The sequence below is a fragment of the Pteropus alecto genome, unplaced genomic scaffold, assembly GCF_000325575.1.
Source record: "Pteropus alecto unplaced genomic scaffold, ASM32557v1 scaffold7, whole genome shotgun sequence".
Taxonomy (NCBI): Eukaryota; Metazoa; Chordata; class Mammalia; order Chiroptera; family Pteropodidae; genus Pteropus; species Pteropus alecto.
This window is the reverse complement of record NW_006494614.1, coordinates 49,603,524-49,629,208: the sequence shown is the minus strand read 5'-3', so window position 1 is coordinate 49,629,208 and position 25,685 is coordinate 49,603,524. Positions and strand designations below refer to the sequence as shown.

The 25,685-nt window shown below is 42.6% G+C and overlaps 1 protein-coding gene across 7 annotated transcripts in view; it reads left to right on the top strand.

Annotated features, from left to right (window-relative positions):
- Positions 1-25,685, top strand: part of TENM4 (teneurin transmembrane protein 4) — a 691,021-nt gene that overhangs the window by 264,437 nt on the left and 400,899 nt on the right. For 2 of the 7 annotated variants that reach the window (XM_015600544.2, XM_015600543.2), the window contains one exon: positions 14,201-14,297. The exons of the other annotated variants lie outside the window; for them this stretch is intronic. The gene's annotated coding sequence lies outside the window, so the exon portion shown is untranslated. The remainder of the gene's footprint in view (positions 1-14,200; positions 14,298-25,685) is intronic. 7 annotated transcript variants of the gene reach the window in all.

Genomic DNA, 25,685 nt, shown 5'->3' with positions numbered 1-25,685 from the left:
TATTTAAAGGAACTCAGTGGTTAATGTGTTTACAGAGCAGAGGATTTGTTAGGTGTGGAGCAGCGGCTCCCTGCTTTTCAGCTTGGTCTTGGCTGGATTTGTCTTAAGAAAGACTTGGACTTGAAAAACAATCCTCACTACCCTGAAAATATCCGCTTTCCAGTGCCTTCTCTTCCTGAGAATGTCTAATTATACAGTTGTGTCCACGGAGGCTCTTTTATTTCACCCAAGTGCCACAGCTCTGTGCGTTTCCTGGGCGAAGTATGTTGAGACTTGGAGAAAGACGTTTGTAGATGCCCAGGTTCTGGTCCCAGCTCTACCCCTTTGTGGGACACCAACAAAAATACTTCCCCTCCCAGGTCTTCATCTCCTCACCTGAGGAAGGAGTCGTTCTGACCTTTGTTAACTGCTGCTAATTCACTGCTCATTTCCATTATATAAGAGGAAAAAATGCTGCGTGAATCATGATGCTTGTGAAGCCAGAGAAAATTATATAATTGTCTGTACTTCTCAAGTCAAATTTAAACTGACTTGAGACTTCGTGTACAGATTGATGTAACTCAGATTGTTCTCTTATGGTTCTCCCCTCCTGCTCCTCCTTCCCCAACTTACCCTAGAACCAAGGACATTTGTACATTCCATTCGGTCAAGCAAAAAAAAGGTCTCTCAGACTTCTCCTCCTGTATTAGTTTGCTAGGGCTGTTGTAGCAAAGTACCACAAATTTGTAGCTTAAATTACAGAAGTTAATGTCTGGAGGTTAGAAGTCCAAGACCAAAGCATTAGCAGGGTTTATTCCTTCTGAGGGCTGTGAGGAAGAATCTGTTCCATGCCTCTCCCCTAGCTTCCAGTGGTTGACTGGTAGTCTTTGGTGTTCCTTGGCATGTAGAAGCATCACCCTAGTTTCTACCTTCATGTTCACATGGTGTTCTTCCTGTGTGCTTGTCTGTCTCTAAATTTCTCCATTTTATAAGGACACCACTAATGTCGGATTAGTGGGCCACCCTCCTCCAGTATGACCTGATCTTAACTGATTACATTTGCAATGATTCTGTTTCCAAACAAGGTCAGATTTCAAGGTACAGGGGATTACAACTTAAAAAAATATATGTATTTGGGGGGACAAAATTCAAGCCCACAGTACCTCCCAAGTATGAAAAATTCTGTTTCCTTCAACCCACTGCTATCAATACCAGCATTTTGGTCATGGACAACCACTGATCCTCTGTCCAGTGCTGTCTCTCAATGTAGCAGTCTTATGTGCCCACTTCCTACCCAAGCCTACATGACCCTTGGAAGGAGAAGAGTCTTCTTGGTGCTAATTTTTTTCCTTGATGTTCTCCACTAGACTCCTGAGACCACTAAGCAACTTAGCCCCATTCTCCTCCCAAAACTACCAAGGTCCCACCATCTCAGAGGTGATGCTCAAAACAGCTAGAAAAGAACCACTCACAGGAATACAAAAAAACCAGCCACCTCTCTTTAGGGACAAAGATGAAGTCCTATTTCATTCTTCCTTGGGATAGAGGGGAAACACGTACATTACTTCCAAATTAATGTCAGAGTTCCCTTCCCTTCTCAAGATGGCTTTCTTGCTCTACCAGCAAAAAAAGGAATACAAGTTAAGTTCCCCATGAGACATCCTGCTACGTTGTATGCAATCAGTAAATGTGTACTGAGCAGCTATAATGCACTGTGTTAAGTACTGGATTCAAATTGGATATCCCATGGTTCTATCCTCAGGCAATTTATGCTCCATTTTAAACAATTAATTGACCCCCCCCCCCACCTGCCAGAGAAGGTCAATGACTTGTCCAAGGTTATGCAGCTGGTAAGTGTCAGAATTAGAACTAAGATTGAGGTCTTTAAACTCTTTGTTCATGCTGAAAATCTGTGTGGCTTTCAACCTGTGTGTCAGGAAGTTCTGAACATGTCTTTTGCTACTGACAATCATTGCCTTTGCCCTGGTCTCTCACCATGGTGGGATTGGCTGTGGCTTGTGGTTAAGTATTGGTCTCATCATCCTTCGGCTAGGAGAGAGCATATCACACAGTCTGACACTGGATCTTGTAAAGAAAACCATCTCGGAGAGCCAGAGCATGACCAGAGATGTGTTTAATTAACAGTCTCTAGGGGAGCTTCAGTTACTGTAGCACAAATTTGCTGATTAAAGAAGCAGCTTGGTGGAAGGGTTGAGAAGCCTGCATCTGCATTCTATTGACAGTATACCCTGGCACTGTGATCCTGAGCAGGTTACTTAACCTTTCTGAACTTCAGTGCCCTCCCTTTCATGACCCACTCAATGCCATGCTCAAGGAGAAGAACCTAGTTGGTTCCCAACTGCTACTGAGGCCAAGAGCCTAGGCTTCAATTCCAAACGTACCAGTGTATCTGTTATCTATTGCTGTGTAACAAACTATTCAAAACTTGGCACTTTAAAACAATAACTATTTCTTTGTGCTCCCTAGTCTGTGGGTCAACTGGGCAGTTCTGCTGATTTGCATGAAACCTAGCTGGGCTCATTCATACATCTGAGGTCAGCTTAGGGTGACCAGCTATCCCCATTTGCCTGAGACTGAAAGAATTCCTAGGGTGTGGGGTGTTTGATTTTAAAACTAGGAAAGTCCCAGGCTAAAGGGGATAAGTTGGTCACTTTAGGTCAGCTGCTGGATGGGCTGAGGGCTGAATGTCACACGAGACAATGGAGGTACAGGGGAGGGTGACTGGGTTATATGTGCCTTTGTCATCCAGTAGAAGAGCCTGGGCTTGATCACCTAGCAGCTAAACAAAACTCAAAGAACAAGAAGACATGAGCAAAACCTCTTTAGTTCTAAGCTTGGAACCTGTACATCATCATTTTGCCTCATTCTGCTGGTTAAAGCAAGTCACAAGGTCAACCCAGATTTAACAGATGGGAAAATGGTCTTCACCACTTGATGATAGGAGCTGTAGTCACATTCAAAGAAATGTGGATATAAGGAGGGGAAGAATTGTGTCAATTCTATAATCAATCTACTGCAAGGACTAAGAGCTCTGCTTTCTGCAGCAGTCAGATACCATGTCTACCACTAACCAGGATACCAGTGGCTGCGAGTGATGATGATGAAAATGCCTCTCCTCTTTGTACCTTGTTTTCTCCCTCATCCCCTCCTCCCATGTGGTTTTCACTAAATGGAATACCCTTCCTTCCTCTTCGCCTGGACAACTCATCTCTTTTGGAACGCAAGTTGATTATCTCTTCCTCCAGGAAGCCCACCTGAAACTCCCAGGCTGGTTTAGCATTGCTTCACTCCCCTGGACCACCACCCACTGTGCTTCCCTGAATTATAGCACTGATCATTGGCACCAGCATTATGGAGACTGGAAGCTCCTCAATGTTAGGGGTGGTCGGATTCATCTCTGCATCCCGGCACCCCACTGAGGGCATTGGAACATAGTGGTGCTCAGGAGATGTTTGCTGAAGTAGAGTAGCTTGAAGTCATTGCTGATTACAGGCCCAGCCAGAATGGAAGCCCAATTCTTTCTGCCCCCTCCAGTCAGGCCTCTGTTAGCAGCAGATGTCAGCATTACCCGGTTCCCATCTACCAGTCATAAGATAATGATCTAACCATGGCCCCAGCTCTGCAAACCCGTTCATGTTTTTGGAGGTCTTGTCATGACCTAGGGTGAGAGTCTGCACATGAAAGACAATAATTAGTGTGAGTGTCAGTGTGGAAGTCAGACTTGCAATTAGGCACTGCCTACACAGTGGCATGACTCTTTTTTCAGAATCCTGTAGTTGCCCAGCATTGGTGTCCTGGCCACAGTCCTGCAGGTCTGTGGACACACGAGCCTGGTTTAGGGAAGGGGAAAGTCAGATAATCCTAGGTTCTCCTCCTCACACCCCTCACCCTGGACCTCACCAAGCCTCAGTGTCCTTACCACCTCTCTTCCTCCGTCCTCTTCTTACATCGTGGCCACTACCCTGACATGGGCCTCATCCTCTTCACCTGAAGACTTCAAACAGCCTCTGAACTAGACTCCCTGCCTCCATGCTCCATACATCCAGCTTGCAGTCAGAGTGCTCTTTCTAAGACGTGGCAGAATGTGCTGACTCAGGAGCCAGCCTGCCCAGTTTCTGCCACTCCTGACTCACTGCCTTGAAGCCAGGAGGGAGACTTTCCCGGCTTGGTATCCAGAGCCCAGAAGCCCCACAACCAGACCAGATGGGTGACTGAGCAGGCAAGGCAGGTGGAGGTGAAGGACTCAAGGGGTGACAGTGGGCTCACCCTTTCATCTTTCTGAGATTTCTTTCCTTGTCTGTAAAACAAGACTAATGAATAGATTAATTGAAAGAAGTATTGAGGTTCCAGGGGACCAGAATAATACTCTTATCCTGGCCTAAATTCAATATTGATTGATACGTAGAAGAGTCAGATAATAATAACAGCAACGACGTCTAAGTCCTCACTTAATGTCATTGATAGATTTTGCTACCATAAGTAAAATGACATATAATGAAACTAATTTTACCATAGACTAATTGAAAGAAACAAAAGTTAAGTTTTTCTTTCATCTCATCAATGCAATAATAAAACAATGTTGAAAGAAACAACATTGCTCAGGGACCTGCTAGCACTTACTTAACACTTACTATTTGTCAACCTCCATTTGGAGCACTTTGCAACATAACTAATCCTCACAGCAGTTTTATAGGATGGGTATTATTTTACCCCCATTTTACCAATGAGGACACCAAGGCACTGAAAGTTTAATATGCCCCAAATCACACAAGTAGTCCATGGCAAATCAGGGTTTAATGCTGGGTGGCAGGACTTCCGAAGCCATGATCTTCACCACTACGCTGCACCCATTACAGTGGAAAGCATGCAGTGTGGTTTTAGATATGTTGCTTGCTAACACGTCACCCTAGAATTAACCTTATCCATTCCATGGGAGAGAAGAGAGGTTAGTTTTCTGTAGGCCATCTGGCGGGGCGCCAGGGTTAGGGAAATGGTAAGGCAGGTCCAGTTGCATCTTCCAAACCCACCGGCCCAATCATTGTCACTCCTTGAAGAGCATGTGTCAGTTTCCTATGTCTGGTGCAACAAATTGCCATGAAGTTGGTGACTTAAAACAGCAGAAATTTATTTCGCCCACAGTTCTAGAGATTAAAAGTACAAAATCTAAGTGTCAGCAGAAATAGTTTCTTCTGGAGACACTCAGGGAGAATCTGTTCCATGCCTCTCCTGGCTTTCTTGGTGTTCCTTGGCTTGTATATGCATCATTCCAATCTCTGCTTCCATCTTCACAGAGTATTCTCCACTGTGTCTCAGTTTGTTCTATTCTGTCTCTCATTAGAATATTCTCATTGGATTTAGGGTCTACCCTATTCCCGTATGATCTCATCTAGATCTTTACCTTAATTACATCTGCAAAGACTCCAATTCCAAATAAAGTCACATTCTGAGGGTCCCAGCAGGCATGAATTTTGAGGGGACACTATTAAACCATGACAGAAAAGATTAGGTAAGGGAGCAAGAAAAGCCAAGAGTGTTCCTCTAAAGGAAGTTTCCCCATAAGGAAACATGATGCAGAAGATTCCTCCGGTATTAGTAGATACAGGCTTGGCAGCTTTAACAGGGATCAAAACGACAGTGATGACAGCATAGCAGATGCTCGTTTCTCTTGCACATAAAATCTCAGCTGGGTATAGAGAAGTTTTGCATCATAGGTTCTGCAGGGACCTGAGCTTCATCTGTATTGTTGCTCTACTATGCCCTCAACCCTAAAGACAGAGATGCTTCACTAGAGAGGGTCATGCTTTAGTCAGCAGGTGGTGAAGAGGAGATGGAGGGCATCCAGCTTCCTTCTAAGGGCATGACCAAGAAGTTTCATGTAATACCTCTCCTCACACCCATTGGTTAGAACTTACCAGTCACACCTTTCTGCAAGGGATTCTGGGAAGCCTTGCCTGTCCCTGAGAGGTCATGTGACCAACTAAAACTCAGGGGATTCTATTTCTAAAAAAAAAAGACTGGGAGATTGATCATTGAGGGACAACTACCATAAAGTATGGGAAGTGCCTGGCACATGGTAGGTAAATAAATTATGATTTTCATCTCCTACCGTGACATTGCTAACTTCTTCCCACTGGCCTCATGCCAATAAACCTCTACATTTTCCACTGACCCTGTCACCTGTCATTGCAGTTACCCAAGCACAGATGGATCACAACTCTATAATCCTGAGACAGGCCACTCTTTTTCACATTCTGTAACTTGGCTCAAAAAGTCTACTGCTCTCCAGACCTGCTTCCCTTTCCATTTCATTCCTGAACCCCAGGTTACACAGCCCTGCAGTAGGGAGGCTCTCTAAGTCCCCTGCAGCTCTGACTGTCAGGAGTCTGCGAGTGTCCCAGACTTTGGACCCCCAGGCACTACATGCCCTGCTTAGCTGACTGGTTGCCTCATTGCATGCTGGAGGAGTTTGTGGAAAGAATTTTCTGGCATTAGAGGGTGAAAGTCAAAACAGTAATTACAAAAACATCTGTTCCTGAGTGGAAAGCGTATCCTCTGCACACCAGGACACATGCCTGCACATTTCAGCAAGTTGGAAGTTAAAATGAAAGAGAATGTTCTGGGATTGAGGACTAATGGACCTAACCATGATGCAGGCTCTGCTTCCTGGCAGGATGCTGCGCTGCAGAACAGGGAGGAACAAGTGAGAGTGAGGGACTGAATGAGCCCTCATTCAGGAGGGAGTGCATGGATAGGGAGCGAATGAAGGAAAGAATGAGTGAAGGTGAATGAAGGAGTGAGTTAATTAAACGAAAATAAATAAGTAAGTAAATGAATCAGTGAAGGAGTGAGTAAATAAAGAAGTTAATGAGTGAATGAATGAGTGAATGAATAAGTGTGCGATTTCGAGTAAATGAATAAATGAAAATTTGAGGAAATAAATACAAATGAATAAGTGAATGATTATAAATGAGTAAAGAGATGAATAATAGAATAAGTGATAGAGTCAATGCATGAGCAAGCCAGCAGTTAAATTACATACTTATTTGAATAACTATTTAGCGCTGAGTCTAGCTGGAGGCCCAAAGTCAGGGTCATCCATGCTAATTCTTAGAATCCATATTCTGGGAGTGCAGAGCAGCTCTAAAGTCACTTCCCTAAGCTGTCAGTCAAGGGCAACCAGAGCTCAAGCCCAGGCCCCATCCCCCTGGAGCCTGTGCATTGAACACCACCTACCTTCTCTTCTGGACAAGTTAGTGCCATCTTACCTGTTTGTGCCATCATAGCTGTTTACACTTTTCACATAACTGAAGCTCACCTCTTGCAGAGAAGAACGTAAGAAATTTAAACATTTTTGAAGTTAAATTAGTCCTCTGGCAGGCAAAATGTGGGAAGGATGGGTTGGCTGAGAGGTATGAGGAGGTGGCAGATGGAAAGGAGAATGGGCATCAGGGAACTAAGTCAAGAGGCAAGTTTAGAAACCCTGACGTGCCTCTCAGGTATGTATCTGTAAGCTTATATCCCAGATATCAAGGAACAAATTAAGACCAAGATAGTCTTAGCCTAGGAGGGAGGAGGAAGAGAAGGGGAGGGAGGGAGGCAAGCTAGCAAACTCTACTTGGAACAAGCATCGACTATTATTTAAACATCACATATTATTAAAGGAAAAAATGTCGGGTGTCTGGAGCACTCAGGAGTCTATCCGGATAGGTTTCTGTTGCTCTAGAGGTTAATATGAAGAAATAGCATTCTTAAGCACCCGTATTAATCTCTTGTTCTGTGACAGCTGCATTTTACATCTTAATGGCTAATCATTTATTTTAGAAAAAAAAAAAGGCATTTTTGAGCCCGTAAAGCACATACTTAAGGCCAGAAGCCTTGCCCCCCAAAACAGGTTTTGAGTCAGAAGCTCCAAGTGGGTTTTGAGCAGGCTTCCCAGAGAATCTCCACTGCATGCCCCCTCCATTTACCCAGATTCTCCTGCTCAATCCTGTTTTCCAGTCCCCCTCTGGTTTGCTTCTCTAGACCTTTCTCTAGGCTGTTTTGGTCTCTCAGAAGAGACAAGTTACTCTCTTGGATAACTGTTCAGCCACAGTAGCAAATAATGCATGGAAGGGCTTAAGTGCAGGGAAAAGGCAGTGAGAACTAGGAGACCAGAGGAGGAAGAGGACCAAGCTGGACCAGCTTCAGAAAAGAAGAGGGATGGTAACTGGGTCAGGGAGGAGGATGAAGAGTGATCTTAATAAGAAGAATAGCTACACTTACATGTACACTTACACTTACATGTACCAACCACCTGTCTGGCCTTGTTCCAAGAACTTTAAATATATTATTCAATCTTCACAACAACTTGAGGAGATCGGCACAATTTTTATCCCTTTTTGAATAAATGAAGAAACTAAGGCACAGATGTGAAGTCATTTACTGAGGGTAATACAGCTCTGAGTAGGGCAGACAGGCTCAGACTGGGTATTCTGGCTCCAGATTCCATGATTTCTGGCTCCAGAGTCCATGATTGTAACTCTCTGCTATACATCCCCTCTAGCAAACCTTTATAGGTATGTATCCAACAGGTATTTATTGAGCTCTTACTGTGTGCCATGCACTGCTCTAGATGCTGGGGATACATCTGTGAATAAAGCAGACACAGATTGACCATTATGTACCTAGCCCCTCAAAGACATCTCCTGAAGACATCCTGGTTGAATGAGACAAAGCAGGCCCTGCCCCATTCTAGTTGGGGAGATAGATATTAATCAAATTGTCATTCCAGTTAGTATGTAATTACAAGTGCCCTGGAGAATGTGTAGTAGGAGAAGCTGCCATGGGCTGAGGACATGAGAAAGGTCTTCCCAGGAAGCAAGTCCAAGTCTAAGCTGAGACCTAAAGCAGGAAGGGGCAACTTGAGGAAAAGGAAACAGCCTTTGCTCCCTGAGCATAACAGCCTGAAAGATCATTGCTTTGCATGGAGCTCAGGAACAAGGGGCACGGACAAGAAGATACAGTCTGTGAGGTGGGCCAGGCTCGAAGCAGAAATTTGATGTTCGGTGAAGGGCCATATTAAGTTCTTGAGGAGCCTGAAGAAGAGTGATGTTCTTTCAGTGTTTGGCACAGTTCTCAAAGTTTTTCACACTCACCCTTTTCTGTCTGAAAGCAATCTGGTGAGGCAGGTAAGTTTGCAGTTTTTGTCCCAACCTAACTGATCAGAGCCTGAAGTTCCTCCATAATGATCACTAAGAATTGAAAGTGTGAGAGTAGTGAGGGTCCAGGTCTTCCTGCTCCAGACCTAGTTGGAGAGTCTTCTCAGGCCTGCACACATTGTAAGCAATGGCACGATGTGACAATATGACAGGGTAACCTCACAGTTTTTGGAAAGGAAGTCTCATGTGAAAGGGCCCATCGCTGTGCCTGGCACATGGTAGATGCTCAGTAAATGCCCATTCCCCTTCTTCAACTAGAGGAAGCATCATTTTGGTTTTGCACACTGCCTAGCCACCTTCTCCACCTTCCATGTCGTGGATGTTCTGGAGATGTTTTGCTGGTTTGGGTTCAATGCATGAGAGAGGAGGCAAGTTGTCCATGTTCCTTGCTCAAGTCAAGATTCCTGCTTCTTGGCTTCAGAGTGCTCTGTGGAGAGATCTTCCAAGGGTAAGAGACTTGCCTCTGCCTGGACTCTGCAGAGCGTAACTGGAGGAGACAGCTTTCCAGATTTTTTCCTGCCCCACTACTGGCTCCCTACTATAATATTCTATAGTGCTTTCTTCAGAAAGATTCTTCATTAGAAAGAGCTGCTTTGGAAATTTATTCACTCAAAAAGAATCACTAGCATTCACTAACAAAACCCCTTGCATACATTTTTCTCATGTAATCCCTCATTTAATCTTATGAGGTACTTAATTATCAACACTTTATAATAAAGAGAACTAAAATGGTTTTTCATAGCACACATAAAACAGAACCCAAACAGAGGTCCTCTCTGACCCCAGTCCAGTCTTCTTTTACCTGCATCCTTTGATACTGCCTGTTCAGAGGCATTACAAGAAAATTTTCTCTGCCTTTGAGGTTTTCTGCTCATTAGAAGGGTGATTTCAGATGTGTTCCTGGTCACTGGAAGAATGAGCATAGATCCTTTTGGAGGGCTGTATCCCAGAATTCATACTTCCTAGGAAGCCCAGAGCTCAGAGTTGCAGTTCTTTCTTTGTGGCATATCCACCAGACATCAGCAGATGGATGCCAGCCAGCATTAAAATTGTGACACTGGAAGGGGCCAGAGGAATGTGGCTGGCTCCCAGCCTCTTATTTTCCCATTCTATTGGAAGGTCGTGTTCATTTGAGCTTTTAAACCAAAAATAAATGATTGTAATCCATTTGCTAATTATACCATGCTGAAGTTCTAGACACTGTAAATTGCAGCCATGATATATCTAGATGAAGTTTCTGGGAGTTTATTTTTAGCCATTCAGAGAGCACTCAGTTTCCTAGAGGCTTCATTTGCAAGTCTAGGAGGGGACAGGGAAAATGCATCTGCACAGCCATTGCCAGGTGACTGGGATGGAGTCATTTAACCTCTCCAGCCTTCCTCTATAAACGCAGGCGGTTGTAGTGGCTGATCTTGAAGTTCTGTCTGCCTTCAAAGCTCTAACTCTCATTTCTTGACCATGAAAACCAAAATGTGTCCAAACACAGCATTTTTCTGCTGAGTTCACCTGGAGTGTCAGGAGCCACCACTCCAGCATGTGTGTGAACCACGGAACATAGGACGTTAGTGGATTCATGGTTCTTCTTTTCTGATTCTTACTTTTTGGGGGGTAGAGAGAGGTAGAATAATTTTATAGTTATTTACAATCTGTGATATGCATAATACACTGCTAGGTGCTTGTATTTGAGTGATTTTTGTACAGCCTTCCCCATTCAAAGGCAGTACCATCCAATTTCAGTAGATCAGTGGTCACTCATGGACATCTGCTTGCCAGGCACTGAGGTTGGTTCTGAAAACATGAAGGTGAAGTGGGTACAACTTTTAGTCCCAAGGAGGCCAGAAGGGAGGTAAAGCATGAAATGAATATGTTCAAGTGCTTTTCGAAATGTAGTATTATCTATGGATGATAAAAATGCTGAGTGCCGTCAGAGATATCATAGACACATAATGATTAGGGACTAGGTTCATTTATGCCTGTTGGGGGAGGAAAATCAGGTAAGACTTCAAAGATTTGAGCTAGCTTGATATATAACGGGATTTAGAAATGTAGGAATTGGATAAGGGAAATCTGACAGACCTGCTTTTGTAAACTTGGAAACCTTCCTAGCCAGATCACAGGGATTCCTGTCCCTGGCCAGTCAGCATTTGCAAATGCCTAGCGGAATACATTCCTTCCCCCACGCACCATGACCTCCTACAAATTTTCCTCAATTTTGACAAAAGTATAATATATTCTTCCAAAGGGAGAGCATAAAAAAAAAAATCTTTGGACCAATTCCTTTGCGTGGACACTTTTAGTATCTAGACTTTGGATAAACAGTCTTTTACTGTATTTATGTAATTCTTGGGTGGATAGATGGATGCATGGTCAGAAGGATGAATGGATCATTTTATAGAGCTACAAGGAATGGGGTCTTGTAGAGCTACAAAGAGTTGGGAGCAAATAAACTGCCTGGAGTTGCAGGTAGCTTTATGGGAAGAGAGACATTGGAGCCAGGCCTTGAACAATGAATAGCATTTTCTCGGATCACAGTGTGGGTAAAGACCTTTCATTCAGAGGGAAATAGAATGAAAGGATGAAATCCATGACACTGCGGGAAAATAGCGAGTCACAGAGGTCAGGGTATAGGAGGGTAAGATGAGTAAATGAAGTGGCTGAGAGTTCAGGCTTTGAATTAGACAGATTGTGCTTTGAATCCCAGCTCTGGTACATAGTGGCTGAGTGATCTTGGGCAAATCACATTTCTTTTCTTAGCTTCTCCTTTCTCATCTGAAAAAAAATGGGAATATTAATAACACCTACTGCAAGTGGTTGTTGTGAAAGTTAAGTGAAATAAATTAATGTTTAGCACAGTGATTGGCGTGCACTTAATATACACTTAATAAATGGTAGTTCATGATTCTTATTTTATTAGAACAATTCTAATTAATTATGAAAATGCCAGTTTAAATCACAATTTAAAGAGGGAGAGAAGAAGGGGCTCTTAATCTTTCATGTCAAAAATGAGGCAGAGAAAAAGGAACCAGCAAAAGAAACAGAGAAAGTCCTTGGAGGAAAAGAAGGCAAATCAGGAGAGACTGGTGTGGGAGATGCTGAGGCAGAAGAGTTTCGAGAGGAGGCAGTGATCCTGCTGGCAAATGACCCAGAGAGGCCACAACAGATTAAGAAGTCTCTGGAATTTGCAGTGACAGTATCGTTATGATTTTAAAAAGAACATTCTGGTAGCCACCCTGCAATGATTTGTGGAGGGCTTGGGAGTGGAGGAAGTGGTGGTTTAGTTGACTTAGAAATTTTTTCTGAGGAGCAAAAGAACTCGGGGTGCTACGAGGACAAGATCATGGGAAGAGCTTTGTTAGATGAAGACTATTTGAACTCAATTATCACAGTGTTTCTCTACCTTTCTAAACCCATGCCTCCATTTGATAAACATAAATATACTCCTCCTTTAAGATTCAGATATTCTGGCACCCATGACCCAACACTTATCTTCAGCCCAGTATTGGGACTCATGCCTGCCAAGGAGCTCGTCTGGATTTATTCCTCGTAGCTGTATTTTTTTTTTTTAAGTAGGAATTTAATAATCTTCTGGAAGAAAGCAGGTAAAAAACAAAGTAGGGTGATTAAGGGTGATAATGAGGATAGATCTGAAAGACAGTAGGTAGGCTGAACTGAGCAGGTGTGAGGAGTGAGGGGGAAGACCCTGGGGTTCTGGCTTGGAGGACTGAGTGAATAACCACACAACTGGTGCACATTCCTTCCCCATGTGGGTTGTCACCTCTACCCCCCCGGGTAACACCTCACGGGTTTGTTGAGAGAACCAAACGGCACATGTGGTCATCATTTGGAAACTTCCAAGTGCTTTATAAATCTAAGGTATCATTATTAATATTGCTATAAGCAAGAAATGGTGCATTTCACCCTCTTTCTCGTGCACCCATCTGTTTCTATCTGCATAGCCTCTATGTCAGTAAGTGTCATTCTAAATGGCATGAGGGTATGTGTAGTTCACCTCTTACAGATAAGGAAGTGGAGGTACAGGGAAGTTTGAAAAAAAAAAGAAAACAGTCCAAAGCTACTAGAGAATGCAAGTTCTTTCCAAGCACAATGGAACATTCATGACAATTGACTACATCCTAGACTATAAGATATGTCTTAATACATTTCAAGAGATTAGTCTCCTACAGACCACATTCTCACACCACAGTACATTTAAGGTAAAAATCAATGAGAGAAAGATGAGTTGTTTAAAAGAAAAAAATGTATATATATATATAGAGAGAGAGAGAGAGATAGACAGAGACAGAGAGATTTACGAAAACACTTCTAAATAACTTATGGGTCAAAAAATGATGATGGAAATTATAAAACACTGATAACTAAATGATAAAAATAGTAAATATTAAAGTTGTGGAATATAGCCAAGACAGCACTTAGGGGAACTCTGTGACCCTAAATGCTGTGTTAGAAAAGAAGAAGGACTGAAAATTAATGAATGGGCTAAGTATCCAAATGCAGAACAATAATAAACATAAATAAATGAGTTCACCCAGGGTTGTACAATAATAAGTGGTAGAGCCAGGATTTGAACACAGATATGATGGCTCCGAAGTCCTCACTCCACTACACCATGAACCTTTCTCTGCGTTATTTTCCATAATACATCCAGCGACTGGAAATTCTGTTTCTTTGGAAGAGTCAAAGAGACGAGCCTATAAGGATAACTCCCTGCATCAAAAGTTGATGAGAAATCTCATTTATTCATCTCTCCTTTTTCATTCATTCATGAAATAGTTATTGGGCATTTGCTATGTGCCAGCCACTGTGATTACTGCCCTAGTTGCCTTTTCTGTGAGGGTTCAAAATCCAGTCTTTGGCCTCAGGCCAAAGCTGCTGCTGCTACTGCCCACCCCCACTTTACCCCCTCAAGCTGCCTTAATCTTTCTGTTGCTTGTCAGAACAGCATCATCAAAAATGACTGATTTCTCTCTTGTCTCTTTCAACAGGTAGACTGAAATTACCATGTGTCCAAATTAAAATTGCATACTTCAAGGATTATTTGAAGGACTATTCTTAGACTCTTTTAAGAAGATTTAAAGAAAAGTGAGTTGATTTTTTTTTACACTTCAGAAAGTATTCATGATTTAAGTTAATGTTATGGGCGCTTTTTTCTCTGCCTCTTAAATATGAGTTAATAGGGAGACTTTATCTCCACTTATTTTATAATACATTTTTTTTTTTTACTAAGAACAATGAGCAAGGAGTACAAGATTACTGCTTGCCTTCCCTACAAGATTTTAATACATTTCAAAGCTTGTAGAATCTTAGAATCTTGCAGGGTTTTTCAGGGTTTTAGAGGTGTGAACCATTAGATAATAGATGATAGATTAGATAGATAGATAGATAGATAGATAGATAGATAGATAGATAGATAGATAGATGGATGATTGAGAGAGAGAGAAAGAGAGAGAGAGATAGATATATAGATATTTGGCCTGCGCTTGGAAACACCCAGGGACAGATGAGAAACTTGATATGTCCCCACATAATCTGGATTTGAAATCCACTCCTCCTCACATCTTGCCAAGCCCGCTTCTTCTTTACTAAATAGTCCTAAAAATGATTGAAGATAAAGATCATGTCCCTCCATGAGATCTTTTCCTATTCTTGGTTTCTCCAATAACTTTTCACAATTTGGTTTCAAGAGCAGTTCCTGCGCTGGTCAACTTCTTTCTATTATTGTAAATGTTTCCTTAAAAAGAGGCACATCCTGGAATACAGACCGAGCCCTAGCAGTGTCCTCTGTCCCAGGAGATCCAGGAGAATTAGAAGAAGAGAAATCCAAGGACCATCCCTGGGTTCCACTCCTAGTTTTGCTCTTGCTATGCTCTCAGGAAATTCCCTTTATTTCTCTGATCTCAGAGAAAACAAGGATGGTAGGACAAGATGGTCTGTAAGAAGCTGCGCACCTACATATAGACAGTTTGCTGACTCAGAGTAAAGAAGTTGCTGCTTCTCAGTGTCCCATGTGCTAGAAGGAGCCTGGACTTGGGGATCCATGGGACCTGGGTCTAGTCCTAGTCCTGTCACTTGCTGAGTATGTGGCCATAGGGATGTCACTTCTTCTCTCTGAGCAACTATTTCCTCATTTGTGAAATAAGGATATTAGTACACATGGCAAAGGATTTGTGTGAGGTGTGCTGGGATAATGTACACAAAGCACTTGGTGCCTGGCACTTCAGAAGTGTTCAATGAGTGCTAGTTTCTAGTAGTGATAGAGTGTCTTGCCTTTAGCTATAGGAGAAGGCCAGAGGTGGTAAAGACTCTAATAAGAAGAGAAAAGATGTGGGTATGGTTATTAGGGAAAGGGGAGAAGTGTCTACTTCCCGTAAACTCTCATACAAACACAAGCCCAACTCTGGAAAGGTCATGAAATGAAAACTCTGCTCAGAATCAGACAAGGAAGGATTGACTGCTATGGAAAATACAGTGAAAAGGAAAACATTTAGGGTAGGTCTGAGGACCTGCACAAATTCTGCCAACCTCTCTGGCTACTGCCACAGCCCCAGTCCTGGGTAGCAAGGATTGGTGTCCCCAAAAAGAGGTCCTTAGATCCCCATTAGACCTTGGGAATCTTGAGATTTATTAAATATTTACATAGTTCAGAAGGCTGGTTGTGAGAATCAGATGAGAGATTGAGTGTGAAAGGGATCTATAAACAGTAAAGTTCCCTGCACATAAATGTATATTTGTATTATCCATGTATATGGGCTATTTTAATACTTTGGAAATCAAGAGAAAGGGTAAAACTGAGATGAGTTGAGTATGTAATGAACCAGTAGAGTCCAGCCCGGTTTCTGAGTAAAGCAGCGTGTGTATGTGCATGCATGTGCACGTCTGTGTATGCACACATATGCCTATTTGTGTCTACTCACGTATGTGGGTTTGTGTGTGCACATGTGTGTGCACATCTATGAGAGAGGGGTGGGGAGAGGGAGAGAAGGAGAGAGAGAATCTTTGGGCCCTTTGGATCTGGTCACCACTCTCTACACAGTGACCAGCTTCCCAGATGGAGTATAACATAGGAATGTGCACGTCTGTGTATGTACGCATATGCCTATTTGTGTCTACTCACGTATGTGGGTTTGTGTGTGCACATGTGTGTGCACATCTATGAGAGAGGGGTGGGGAGAGGGAGAGAAGGAGAGAGAGAATCTTTGGGCCCTTTGGATCTGGTCACCACTCTCTACACAGTGACCAGCTTCCCGGATGGAGTATAACATGAAAACACAGGCTGTGAGGTCAGTCGTCCTCCGTCTACAACTGACCAGCTTTATAATGTCGGTCAGATTTTTAGCAAGAGTTCTATAGTCCCTATCTTCTTGGAACTTAAAGTCTGTGGACAGGGCCACTCTGAGGAGTTGGGAGTGTGCTGCATGGAATATACCGTCACACAAAGAAAGAACCTGGGATGGGTGAGTGCCCTTCTCCTAAGGGTAATGGAGTTTGTCAGGCTTTAGGGACGGTCATCTTGACCTATTGGATGAAAGGAACCTCCCAAGGTATCTTAGATTCCACAGAACCATTCCCCTGAGGGCCCATGCACTTCAGGGGATGGACAGCAGGCACAGGTGAACGCACCCTCTAGCCCTGCTGAAAGGGCTAATTCCAGAGGAGTTCTCACACTTTGCTCATCCTTTCAAGTCCTGCTTTCAGTCGGGGATATAGCTGGCAAATCTTAAATTCAGAAGAACTGGGAACTGTGTTGTCATTTAAAATGTAGAACAAGGATTTTTTTTTTTTAATTTGGAAATTAAATATAGCTAATATAGTGGCCTTTGTTCTCCAGACAGCTTCTGATTATACATATATTCAGGGGTGCTGCTCCAGGCTAATGCTTCCCCGGATGCCACTGGCCAGAGGTACCACTTTCATGGGTATCCAGATCCTAGGAAGACTGCATAATCATGTATTGCAGTGTTTTCCAAACTGTGTGTTGTGACCCATTAATGGGTCATGAAATTAATTTGGTGATTTAAGATCATATATATTAAAATGAAACAGAGTAACCGAGTAACCCACAGAGTGAGTGAAGATATTTATACTTTATATATACATATATATGTGTGTATATATATATGCATATATTCAACAAAGTTCTCATGTCATATATATACACATATGTGTGTATATGCAAAAAAAGAGGAAACTCCTGAAAATCAATAAAGAAAAGACCAAGAACCTAACAGAAAAATGAGCAAAAGGCTCAGATACTTCACAAACGAGAATATCCGAATAGCCAACAAACATATCAAAACATCGGTTATCAGAGAATTGCAAATTAAACACACAATGAAATGCCACTATACACCCATGAGAATGGCTAAAATGAAAAAGATAGACAGTACCTAGTGTTGGCAAAAATCTGAAGCAACTAGAACTCTCACACCGCGGGCTGACGTATAGTTTGTTATCATGCCTTTGGAAAACTGTCAGGCAGAATCAACTGAAGCTCAGCATATGAATACCGGAAATTCCATTGCTAGATACACACCCATGAGACAGATTCAGAGTGTCCACCAAAACACATGGCCATCAGCAGTGGAATGGATAAATTGTGATGTCTCCACACAATGGAATATTGCACACCTCGATATCAACGATCCTCACAAACATAATGCTGAAAGAAAAAGCCAGGTACAAAGAAACTTTATGATTACATTGATGTAAAGTACCAAAACAGACAAAACTAATCTATGTTGTTAGAAGTCGGGATAGCGGTAACCCTTGGGGAGGAGTTAGCACAAGGGAAAGAAGAGGAGGGGCCTTTCAAGGTACCGGTAACACTCTTGTCTTTTGATCACAACTGACCAGCTTTATAATGTCGGTCAGATTTTTAACAAGAGTTCTATAGTCCCTGTCTTCATGGAGGGCTGGGTACATGGGTGTTTTTGCATTGTGAGAATTTATCAAACTTTTCATTTATGACACTTATACTCCACTGTACTTATGTCATGCTTCAATAAAATGAATAAAAAATAGCAAATACAGCAAGTAGTAAGGGTAAACATTGTTAAGTGAGACTTAAGTTACACCTGTGCACTATATGTGAGTGCCTAAAAAATTGAGCCACTGATTTAATCTAAATCTCTCATGTTAAGATGAGGAATCTGAGACCCAGAGAAGTGGGGAATTAAGAGCAGAGCTACGAAGAAAGCACAGCTGGGAAGAAGACACTAGGTCTCCTGCTGATTCTTTGTCTCCCATTCCTGCCGCCAATGGGTGGAATGGTGCATTCGGTTGAGTAGGCTCCATCTGGTGCCTTAATCTCTAGGAGGCAGCCCTGTGCTTTGGGTCCAAGGGGAGAGATTGTTTTTCCACCCACAGACGGGTACAGTTGGAGGCCCAGACACCTCTGCAGGGGCCTGGCTCCAGCTCCTCAAATCTCCTCCCTCCTCCTTCCTGCCTCTTCTGCCTGATCTGCTTCCCTCAGAGTTCTGGAAGCACCATTGCACTCAATCGTGTTTTCATCTGTATGAAACGATTGTCATGCTAAAGCCATTTTATTTTATGATTGCAGAAGTTGGAAAACAGTGAAGAAAATACATTGGGAGAATGAGATCCGACAAAGCATGCTTCGGTTCTAGCTTTTTGCTTTTTTTGTTACGAAATTATGATTCTAAGCAGCAGTGGGAGTCAGGGGGCTACTAGCCTCTGAGGGTACAAGAAGAGCAGGAGGCAGCTCTGTGCCTGCCAGGCAGAGCTTCACAGAGGAGGGAACTATTGTGTGGATTTTAAAAGGCTCAGGATAAACCTTGCACAGGGCCTGGATCTATCTTAAATAGATGGGTGACATAACATCGATGGCTTTCTAGCTCTCTTGACTATGCCCCAAAATACATGGGACATCTTCACTCAGGACACCACCCTGCCCACACAAGAAGACAGGTATGGTTTAAGATGTAATAGCCCAGGCCACTCAGGAGAGTCATGTAGCCCAACTTTGGGCATGGGAAGCCAGGAGGGCCTCATCAAAGGTTTCATAGAAGCTAAGAGATTCAAGCTAAGGATTAAAGAAAGGACAACTGCAGAGGCAAGATTGCCCAGGACTCAGCAGGTGGGACCATCATTCTAAAGAAGCCACAATGCATTCTGGAAGCTGCCGTGGTTTCCTAGAGTTAAAGTTAAGGGGATGTGTAGGGAGTGTAGGAGGGGATCAGAGGAAGTGGTCAGAGGCAGGTGGTGACGGGTCTCTGCATCCTGACAAGTTGTGTCTAGGGTGAGGAGAAAAATCTCACCTGAGATTCATATAGGCAAGAAATGCCTGTAGCCTTGGAGACAGAATAAGAGATGCAGGCAGACGCAGCTATGAATGTTGGTGCAGTCCCAGAATCTTGTTTTACACCGCTCACTTGTGCCATCTTCAAAGAAAACTTTTAGAGAACTACTCTCTCTAGGCCTGGCTGAAAGCAGGAGCTGTAGTGATGAGCAAAGCAGAGTTCCCGGCCTCGTAGTCCTGCCAGTAGATTGACGGGTCAAAACCGAACACAAATTTGACATAGTAGTTGTTTTTCTCGGGTAAAACTTTCTAAATCTTGTTCTAGTATATATCAGGCTACAAAATGTTTTTTAGTTTTTTTTTGTGTGTGTGTGTGTGTGTTTTTAAAGTAGTGGGGTTTCCTTTTAAGTGATCTGAGAAGTACTGTACACTGAATCTCTCCTGGTAGATACCACTGCCACTAGCACTCTAAAGGCTCTGAGAAGTCCTGCGGTGAGCTTGCTAACCTAATGTTTTCCAAGCTTATTTTCTTGTCTATTCAATCTCTCTGTATTACAGAACTTGTTTTGGAAAATTCCATTCTAGAGAATGGCCTGAAGGCTGGTTGAGAGCTCTGAGGGAGCACAAATGGGCTCTGCCTAAAAGAGGACAGGAAGGTTTCCCAGAGGAGGGAGATTTTGTGCATATTATGTAAGGCTCAGTCTGAAGCTAGCACAGGCTCTGACCCCCAGCAAGTGCTCAGTAGGTAGTTAATAATGAAGGAATGGCTACTGTGCTTGCTGGTGAGAAGAGTCTGGAGTTCTCAGCAGAGGCCAGAGCCAGAGAGCACACGTGTGGCAATGGTGCTGTGCAAGTATGCCTTTGGCAGGTAAATGTAGGGTCTCTTCTCCTACTTGCCCCACTCCCTCGACTGTTTTGGAAAATGCAACTGGAGGCAGCAACAGCAAAGTGGTTTAGGTCACACACTCTGAAACCAGACTGTGTGGGTTTGAATCGCAGCTCCATCACATCCTAGCTGGTTCCTTAGACAAGCTGTCTTAACTTTTCTGTGTCTCGGCACCTTCAACCGTAAAACGGCCCTAAAAATAGTGCACAGCTTAATAGCACCAAGATTAAGTATTAATATAGGCATGGTCCGTAGGGGTCTAGAGGTGGTAAGTACCATATAAACTAGCATTTGTTGGCATCTTTCAATGGTTACCTCCCAGGGCCTTGGTCCATGTTCCCTTTCCCTGTGTTTCCCAGTAGACTGCAATCCTCATTTTCCTGGGCAAAGCAACCTGCACATTTGCTTTTCCCCACCGGTATTGGGGCAGCCAAGATGATGCTTCTTCATTTTTAATAGTCAGGGCTGTTTGAGGTAAGGCTTAGGTTCCATTCCCAGTTAGTTATTGAAGCTCCACCACTCTGGCTGGGTAAATATTTCTGAGGGAGCCCAGCACATCTATTATTAATTTACTGCAAGCAGCTGCTGTACTTTTCAGAATCGCTTTTGCCTACAGATGTTTTTGTAGGCCATATAGAGTTCTCACGACCTTAATGCTTTTCATGAGGCATGGTAGCAATCAGTCCCTCCTGCCTTTGTCTCCCTGGGGAAGAATGGACAGTTGTGTGAACACTGGGCATAGGGTGCATGTTGGATCCTATGGGATTCTGATAATGGAGCTGGTGGAATTTTTTTCTTTTCACCTGCTACTTTCAGCTTCAAACCTGGCTCATAGGCCAGAAACCTGGGTGTCATCTTTGAGGGCACCCTCTCTGTCATGACCTCATGTCTAATCAGACACCGAGTCCTAGTAATGCCATCTCCAAAACCCCATAAATCCAATCCCTTCTCTCTTGTACTGCCGCCGATCAGCTAGTCCAATAGCCGTCTTCTCTCATCTTCCAGGTCCCAACTTTCCTGATCACTAAACTAAATCAGAACCCCTGCTTTGTGTTCCATAGAGGCCCCTCCTTTTAAAATCACCTTTTAATTTTTAAATTACATGTTCTTGGTCTAACTTCTCTGCTGGACTGTATGCCCATGAGGGTAGGAACCAAGTTCATCTTGGTAATGGTGCTCAACAAATAAAACTCTCCTTTCAGTTAGACAAACAAAAGCATCCTTTTCTTTCCTCCTTCCTTCTTTCTTCCTTCTCTCCTTTCTTTCTTTTTCTTAATTACAGTTGAAAGGGGACTGGTGATTACATAGGTAAATTGTGTTCTCTAGAGGAACTGCAAAAACACTGTGGGAGGAAAGGAAACAAAATAGGCAGGATCCTGAGCACCCAACTCCTCACCAACCCAGAGGCTACTCTGATCTCCCTTAGATGTTAGAATGTTACTTTAGGAAAAATTTTCTTTAGGAAAAATAAAAAGCGGTTCTTCTACAATGAAAGGTTTGAGAAAGACTGATCTTATATTCTCATTTTCAGAGCAAAACTGTGTGAAGTATTTTGCATATGTTCACTCATAAACAAATAAGGTATTATCTTCATTTTATAGATTCAGAAATCGATGCCCGGAATAATTAGGAAACTTGTCTGTGGTCACACAGCCAGTGTGTCTAGAATTCCTCTCCAAGATAATCAGACTCTTAACTCTTGCCACTGCCACCTGCTGTCTCCCAAAGACATGTTCTCCAACAAACAGTGGCTTCCTGAGCCATCCTCTCAGACTGGACCAGCATCCAGTAGCCAGAGACAGAACATTGGGATTTAATTGGGTACCACTTGCTCAGAGGGACAGGGCTTTCATTCCTAGGGTTTCCTGGCTGTGAGATGCTAATTAGAGAGAAATGAAGTCCATTTAAGCCAGGGAAGAGCTGGCTGGATTGCTCCACCACTGGTCCTTTATGCCTAAAATAATGCTACTTAGGCTGGGAACTCTAAGTCCCCAGTACCTTCAGCACAACCTGGGTTTCCCTTCCCATGTGTCAGGAATTTTTCCCAAGGAAATCCTGGACAAAGTAACCCAGGAAAAGAAAACTGCTCTAGGTTGTATAATATGACAGTGTTTATTCTACTTTGAGCTTTTGAGCTTTTGAGCATCCCTTGCCTTTCCTTTGTCCCCAAGCCCAGATTATTTTGACTTTAACTTTGGGCTGAAGTCAGGCTTCTTTAAATAGTACCGAAACTAGAATGGAAGACAGGAAAGCTGAGTTCTTATCCCAGCTCCCTCAAGAACTTACCATGTCACTTTGGACATGTCACATGACCTCTCTATGTCTCAGTCTCCTCACCTTTGAAATGAGGGTTGGGACAAGATGATCCTAGTCACCGTGATAAGGATAGTTAAATCACTGACTGTGGATCTATACTTTCTGAGTAAATCCCAGCTTCACCTCTACTGCTGTGTGACCTTGTGCAAATTATAGAAGCTCTCCATGGTCAGTTTTATCATCTGCAAAATGGGAGAACAGTAACATCTCTCTGATATATGTTGGGATTAACAAATAAAGCACTCAGAATAATACCCAATGCATAGTAAGTTAGTTATTGTGGTTATGTTTGTGGTTGTTTTCATCTCCTTGCATGAAACCACATGTGATGATTCTGTACTTCTATTTGTCTAGAGCATGTCCCAATCTTCCTGTGATTAGTATTTATACTTTCAGCTTTCATTGGCTGAGAACATATATAATGACAGAAAGCTGCTGTGGATTCATACTGTTTAAACTCACCATGTATTAATCATAAAATCCCCTATATATGTTGTGTAAGACATTGATTCAGTTATAGACAATGCTTGGTGAACTAACGTATAGGTCCCAGATTCTTCCAGTAACAATATGTTCCCCAGTTAGAAATCTCTGATCTAAAATATTGCTGTTTCCTCCAGCATATTCATGGCCCATGGTAGGCACTAACTTAATGTTCGAATAAACAAATGACTGGATGGATGCATGGATGAATGGTTGGATGAATAGATGGATGCGTCTGTTTTACATTTGCCTCTTGATTTAGTTTGAACAGAATAATGAGTGCGTATATGTATTAATGTGTGTGTGTGTGTGTCTATGAACATTTGCAGAGAAAGCCCAAGCTCCTTCTGTCCCAGAGAAGAAGATGGTCATAGTTACGTTGTTTGTGTATTCTTCCATCTTTTAGTTTATAAGGTCATTTTCACTGGAGACTTTTCAGCTATCTGGAGTTGACAGAAGATAAGCACTCCCTCTGCCTCTCTCAGGCCTTCCCCCTCCAACAATGAGGGCTTTGTGTTGGAAAAATTGCCTGTGGATGCTTCATTCCCAAGGCCCCACAGCCTTGTCTGGCTTCTATCAAGAGTGCTGATGGGGGAAGGGACACAGACAATTGAATTCAGGGAGCAGCGCCTGTGGCCTGGTGCCAACGCAACAAGTCAGGCTGTGGTAGATAATTTAATATCTGTTCTGGGATATAGGCAGCCTGGTTACCTGAGTTGGTTATCCAGCCATCTGAAGCCAGTGCCCTGAAAGTCATCAAGCTCTGATATCCCAGACCCTTTTGCTCAGGGCCCAGGAGAGGATGCAAAGCTGGAGAGGATGGGTGGGAAATGGCAGAGAGACAGGTGGCCAGTCTCATGGAGTGAAGAACTTCACCCTATAAGGACAAAGGCTGCAGTGGCTACTGCATCTTAGGGCTTCAATTCACTAATGAGATTAAAATGCCAGTGGCTTGCCTGTACACACACTTAAGAACACATGGCTTGAGCTGCTTAATGAGTGTTAGGAACTTAAGAAAGGCCTGGGCAGTCCCCTGGCTGATGCCTTGTTGATTAGAATACTAAGTGTGTCACCCTTGAAAAGTCAGCAATTGCCAGAGAGCAAATCAGAGTTAAGATTTCCTGATAATTCTTACATTCCCACTGTTCCCACATGTTTACAAGTCAGTAAGCTGATCTGGGTAAGGAATGGTTCTGAGGATAATTTTGATAAAGATAAGCATGATCATGATGACTATCATAATAATAAACAGTAGTTACCAAACCTGACTGCCCACCTGAAACTCCCCAGGGTTTCTTTGTGTTTTTGTTTTGTTTTGTTTTCAAAATGCAGACTCTTGGGCCCTAGCCCTAGTGACTCTGTTTCTCTAGAATTGGGAGCCAGGAATCTATATCTTAACAAGTACACTGAATTATTCTGATGTTTCCGGATGAGCCCAGGCTTTGAGAAAAACTTCTCTGTAGAATGAGAGCATGTTAGACCCACATTGGCATCTGACTGTCCCTTCCTAAACTATATGACCTCATGCCAATTTCTTAGCTTTTCATCCTTAGATATATCATCTTTAAAATTGAATTAAGGGGTCATATATGTGGTGACCGAAAGAAATCTAACTATGGGTGGCGAACATACAATACAATATATATATGACTTACTGTTAAATTGTATACCCGAAACTTACTGGATTTGTTAACCAATGTCGCCATAATAAAATATATATATTAAAAAATATATATATAAATATATATTAAAAGTATATTTAATATGTATTTTTTAAAAGAATCAATAAAAATTTTATAAAAAGAAAGAATAAAAAAGAAATTAGGTAAAATAGTTGGCTACTATGGAAAACAGTATAATGATTCCTCAAAAAATTTAAAATAGATTAACCATATAATCCAGCAATTCCATTTCTGAGTATATAGCCCAAAAATTGAAAGCATGGACTTGAAGAGATATTTGTACACCCACGTCATGGCAGAACTATTTATAATAGCCAAGAGGTAGAAGAAACCCAATTGTCCATCAACTAATGAATGGATAAACAAAATGTGATAAATACATACAGTGGAATATTAGCCTTAATAAAGGAAGAGAATTCTGATACATGCTACAACATGGACGAATCTTGAGGACATTATGCTAAGTGAAATAAAGTAGTCATAAAAGGACAAATACTGCATGATTCCACTTATACGAGGTACTTAGAGTAAACAAATTCATAGAGAAAGAAAGCAGAATGGTGGTTGCTAGGGGCTGAGAGGAGGAGGAGATGGGGAGTTGTTATTTAATGAGTATAGGGTTTCAGTGTTGCATGATGGAAAGAGTTCTATAGAGCAGGGTCTCTAACCCTATTAGGAACCAAGCTGTATAGCAGGAGGCAAGCAAGCAAAGCTTCATCTGTATTTGCAGTCACTCCCCAACTAGCATCACCGCTTCAGCTCCACCTTAGATCATCAGGCATTAAATTCTCATAGAAGCACTGGTCCCTGGTGACAAAAAGGTTGGGGACAGCTTCTGTAGAGGG